Genomic DNA, 6,000 nt, shown 5'->3' on the forward strand with positions numbered 1-6,000 from the left:
CTTTTGCATTCCCAAAGGTTAGAACACTCCCATCACATAGGTAGGTACTCAATAATACTTATTACATGAGTGAAAGGAATATAGGACTTTGCCAACTCTGACTCACTAGCCCTGAAGCGCATATGCCATATCTTGGGCATTGTTCTACTGAAGATGAATAAACTATCACATGAGTCTTACATTGTTATTTCCATCAGTAAAATTTAGTATGGTTACTACAAGTAAACATCACTTGTTCATTGTTGTACACCAAGACAGAAAGCACACCAAGATGTCTAGGTTCCTCATGAACCTCTAAGACTTCCACAATTGCATAGAAATCAGTTTGAAGATGTTTGGAAGTAAAACAATATCACTCAAGACAAAAGGACATCTACTTATTAAGAAAAAAAAAAAAAAACTTCAGGCTAAAAACCACAATCAGCATAAAGAAAAAACTACATGGGTTTAATTTTAGCTCTCTTCATTTGTTAGTGGAGGTGCTAGACCAAGCACCTTAACCTCTCTTTGAGTTAGTTCCACCTAAAAAATAGGGAAAATAACAGTACCTGACTCCTAGAGCAGAGTGGTTTCCTTTGTTGCTGTTGTTGTTGTTATTATTATTATTATTTTATTCCATGTTGGTGGAGAGTGAGGGGGCTACTGGAAATAAGAGAAACACCTATAGCCCCCACCCAGAGCCACGCCTTAGCCCTGTCACTTCCATTCCTTTCCTTAGCTATTCTTCCTTCTTCCTCCACCACCGTGACTCACATGAATGACCTCATTCTTAATCTAAATATGTAAAATGGGAAGATGGTGTCATTTTTTACATACTAAGAGGCTCTTTTACACGTAAAGAGGAGAGGGAACATACTTTGATGAAAAGGAGAGACAAAGTTTAGAAAATCTAGATTTTTAAATATAAGAATTTCATGAAGCATAGAAACGTGAAAAACAAGCTATTCTTATAATAAACAACAAATAAATTGTCAAGCTTATTCAGGCAGGCCACTTTCAGAACAGAATAGGGTTGTGATACATTTAACTCTGGAAGGCATCAATGTTTCCACATAAAATACAATGATAATACACATACACGGATCCCATCTCAAAAAATAACAAGAAAAATATTTAATCACAATTTTGTATATTTCTATTAAAATGGGTTAGCTACTCATCATTCATAATCTAGTGGGCTAGTGATAGCACTAAAGATTTAAAATTATTTATGGAAGAAATATGTAGAATTAAGAAAATTTATTCTGTTAACATAGTGTGTTTTTCCTGCAAATTGAGACATAACACTATTCCATTTTGGTGATAAAACATGAGTGTTAACAGGAGCACTGTTTGGGAGTCACAACCTGAATTCAAAGCTCAACACATATGGAAATGCTAAACATATCTGCATGTTAAAATATAGACAGAGATAGCAAAAAGGTGAGGAGGACAAGGTGAGAGTGAGGTCTCAAAAAAAGGAAGAAAATAACATTTATGTGTGACACGTTACATATTTTAAGTTTACAAGAAAGCCAAAAAAAAAAACCACACACTTTTCTAACAGTAATATCTTATGAAAAATGGAAATGCCTGAAATAGGAAAAAACTAACATATGGTCAACATCTCAGTCAATACTTCTTTGGCAGCTTTCTTTACTTTTTGAAATTGAGAAAATAACTTGCTATTCAAGCTCAGCCAACTGTGAGTAATGTTCGTGAAAATTAAAGTCTCTCCTATTTACAAACAATTAATGGATGGAAAACTCACTTTGGCAATGGTAGGGCTCTGCTGTCCAATGAATATGATGTCTGAGTATCTCGAGGTGGTTTGATTGTGGTGCCTCTTGTTCCCCATTTAGCTCTTTTTTTTTTTTTAGGCTGGGTTGAAATTGCTGGGTGATATAGGAAAGGCTCAATGCTTTTATTCTTAATTCACTCACACAGTCAGCAACATGTGTTAGACATGTGTTACGGGTCATTCATTACCAAGCTATGGAGATGCAAGGGAGAGACTAGGACCTGGATTCTGCCTTCATGGAGCATACATTCTCTCAGGAAAGACAAACAGGTGCAGAGGCAATTAATATTATTATTATACAATGATGCAATTGCTAATAGAGATTGGGAGGAATTAGCAAAGGGGTAAGGTGAAAGAAAAGTGAAAGTAATGTCTCAATAAAAGAAGAAAACTAACAATTTTTTTTTCTATGGCTTTTTTAAACCATCTTGACCATTTTTAATTGTACAGTTCAGTAGTGTTAAGCATATTTACATTGTTGTACAAGAGATTTCCAGAACTTTTCCCCTTGCAAAATTGAAACTCCATACCCATTAAGCAGCTTCTAAAAATCTTTCAGCCACTTTCTCTCCGTTCCAATCAGGAGTTTATCAGCAGCTGACACTTACCAAAAGCACAATAATTAGTGAGCTTGTCTCTGTTTTCTCTCTCCTTCTGTCTCACCACCTGACTCCCCTGCTACCTTTCTCTGGCTCCCCTTACCATCTAATTTCAGCACATTTCTCTACTAGAACAGTTCATCTATTTGCTCCCTTCTTTCCAACCAAACCACGCACTCAAGTGCTCATCTTACATATCTTAAAAACGATATGCCAAACAAAAGGTCATTTCTCTGGAAAAAAATATTCTAGCACTTCATTAGTGGACAAAATGATTTTACTTATTTGTGATTTTAAATAGAATATTTTCTTTTTCTCACTAATAATTAGTGTGATCTTACCTCAGGGATCTTGTGCTTGCTGTTTCCTCTTCTGGAAATGTTTGCTTCACTCCTGTACTTCCCTTCAGATATTTACTCAAATATAAGCTTCTCATTGAGGCTTTCTCAAACAATTTACTGAAACTCGAAATTGTCCCTGACTACCTCTTCCAGTTCTCCTCATATACTACTCATATTTTATATATTTGTCCACTGTCTGTGTCCCCTTATTAGAATATCCATGAGGACAGGGATTTGCATCATTTCATTCACTGCTAGTTTGTCTGGTGCCTAGAACTGTGTCTGGCACATATGTTGCTCACTAAAATTTTTGAAATGGTTGAACCCTAAAGATATTACCAATTATCTAAACTAACTGCATAATTAATCATACGTATAGTGCTTCAAGAGCTCTACCAAGATAGAGCCACTTAGCCTGAGAAGAGGGGAAGGACATGGGAACCTGGGAACCAGAACAAGAACCTTACGTCTTAGAACAATACTTCCCAAAAAGTGTTAGGTAGAATTGTGGCTTTCACACAATTTTTTAGCCCACATTCCTTCTAAAAGACCTTTGAAAAACCAGGTACCCCTCACATATTTTTAGGTTAATGTTTAAAATTATTCTCATATTTTTAATTAGGTGCAAAGATGCACTGTAACTACTGAGATTTGAAAATAAAATGATTACATCAGTCTTTTAAATGGATCCGTAGGTTATACAAAATTTCATACTCCATATCATCTATTGAAAAAATATGAAAACATGGTCTTTTTTAATAGTCAGAAATTTTATAGCATTTCTTTTTCTCCCTGAATCACTTTTCATTCCACTTTTTCCCCACAGAATTTTACCTTGAGGATATACATTTATGTACTTGAAAGTCACTTACTGATCAATTTTTTATATTATCTGTGGGGGAAATATAAGTATATTTTTTGAGGCTGAGATTGAAGTTCTTTGAGTCATCACTAAAATTCTATTAGTACATAATTGACCTAAACAATATAAATATGTTACTATTTTGAAAAATATTCATTGGAAATGCATCTCTTAATCAGATGGGTGGGTCTATTTTTTCCCCAATTAATTCATATATATTGGATGATCACCATTTATTGCTAGAATGAGGCTGTGCATCATTCTTATTTCTCCTTTTCATTTTCCTAAAACTGAGAAACTTGTTCATATAAATAAGATGAGAATTTTGATTCTTTGAAATTCTTCCAAGCTTTGGGAAGAATATCATTAGTTCTTTGCTACATCATCGAAAATTACTTCCAGTAACTTGTCAGCTGATAACTCCATTAGGTCCATCTTCAGTTTTCTTGAAACCACCCTAGCTGCAGAAGAATCTCTTACCCAAACATAGTTACTCACTTTTTCAACGCCAAGACTTATTTCTATTTGTTTGGTGTCCTGAAGGTTTTTTTCACCCTCCAGAGGTAATGTACCAATAATAAGATCAAGCTTGTGAACTATATACATATTTTTTATTTGTAGAAAGGGGTAAGAGAGATTATCATGGGTGGGGAAAAGGAATTTAAATCCCACCAACATTTTATTAAGCACATCAATTTTAGGAAAGTGAAGACATGGAGGTTGAAAATATTAAGGTAATTCCCTTAACACTCTCCCTCTACCCACTGACCCTTGTTTGAAAGTTGTTGCTTAAATTTTTTAAAAAATAAGTCCCCATAAATGAGGGTCTTAACATGTTTACAAGGTAAATCTGTTTCAGAAATGCTGCTTTTGTTTTTCCCCTTTGAAGAGATTCACAATATTCATTGTTCTCTGGGGAGGAAACCTGTTTTGCTTATTTAACTCATACTTTCTAAATCATATTTGAACACAGAACCTTTTTCCCTTGTAACATTCATTATTTGGCAACCCACAAAACTAATATTCCATTGGTACATGTTTAACACTAAAACCAGATGCTGCCACTGAGAGGCATGGAGAGATATCTATCTATCTATCTCTCTATCTATCTTTCTTTCTTTCTTTCAATAGAAAACTGGCTTTAGAAAATAAGGGCTTGATGTCACAGGAAAGTGAATTCTGATAACAAAGGTATCTGAGAGAGTAGAGAGGGATCCAGGAGCTGAGCAGGATACTGCATATTCAAAACAGAAAAGGGACTAGTTTAAGAAATATGGGGGAAGGGAGAGGACGCAGTGTCACCACCAAATTATTATATAAGAGATTGACAAGACTGTTCAACATCTAGGATACTTCATACATATTCAACAGATAAGCTGTTGCTGCTAATAGACTGTTCTTTCTTCTGGAAGCTGGGGGTGGGAGCCTTGAAAGAAAATAACTTTCCATCTCCAGAGATCAAGGGAGAAAATTCATTCAGCTTTAAATTGGTGCTACGTGGAAAAATGGAGACTTAAGGGAGAAAAAGGATAGCATGGTCCAAAATATAATGCTATGTGGAAAACTGAACTACCTGGAGAGAAAGATTAAAAACTCCAGATGAGAGTTCTTTAAATTAGTGCAACATGAATTAATATCTGACATAGGAAGAATTTATATATACATATATGAGAGAGAGAGAGAGATTGATTCTGCTTTCTCTTGGAGACTGTCTAGAACAATAATTAAAATTTTTGCGTGTTCAATGCAGTGCACATATTTTGGAAAAGAGTGACAAAAGAGAAATGAAAGGGGACAGTCAGGCTTTAAGCAAGAGGTGAAATATTGCTGAGCCCCTAGAAAGGAGGAACAGAAGTCACCCAAGACAGACAGCAGAAAGAATGTATCTAGGAGTCTTCTCTTATAGAGCTTCCTTGAATGCGCCTTCTCTCATTTCAGTCCTCAGAATGTAATTTTAAAAACAGTTTAGGGGCTTCCCTGGTGGCGCAGTGGTTGAGAGTCCGCCTGTCGATGCAGGGGACGCGGGTTCGTGCCCCGATCCGGGAAGATCCCACATGCCACGGAGCGGCTGGGCCCGTGAGCCATGGCCGCTGAGCCTGCGCGGCCCGCATACCGCAAAAAAAAAAAAAAAAAAAAAAAAACAGTTTAGAAGCATTAGAGGAATCATTGCAAAAATAAATAAAAGAGAAAAGCAGCATAGAAAATACCCACAGTGAATAAGCAAAATTTTTAAAAGTAAAACTTTGTCCATATAACCCCTGTAATATTTAGATGGGCATCCTTCTTGGGTTCTCTGAACATACATTTAATGGAATTGGACTGAGTCTGAACAAATCATAACCTTGGGCTAAAAACAGATGCCACTGAATCAACTCCTCAACCAACCTAAATTCTCAAGGTCCCTTTTTTTTTTTTTTT

The 6,000-nt window shown here is 35.8% G+C and overlaps 1 protein-coding gene across 1 annotated transcript in view; it reads right to left on the reverse strand.

The window, feature by feature from the left end:
* Positions 1–6,000, reverse strand: part of MDGA2 (MAM domain containing glycosylphosphatidylinositol anchor 2) — an 835,318-nt gene that overhangs the window by 432,467 nt on the left and 396,851 nt on the right. The window lies entirely within an intron of this gene.

The sequence above is a fragment of the Physeter macrocephalus genome, chromosome 11, assembly GCF_002837175.3.
Source record: "Physeter macrocephalus isolate SW-GA chromosome 11, ASM283717v5, whole genome shotgun sequence".
Classification (NCBI taxonomy): domain Eukaryota; kingdom Metazoa; phylum Chordata; class Mammalia; order Artiodactyla; family Physeteridae; genus Physeter; species Physeter macrocephalus.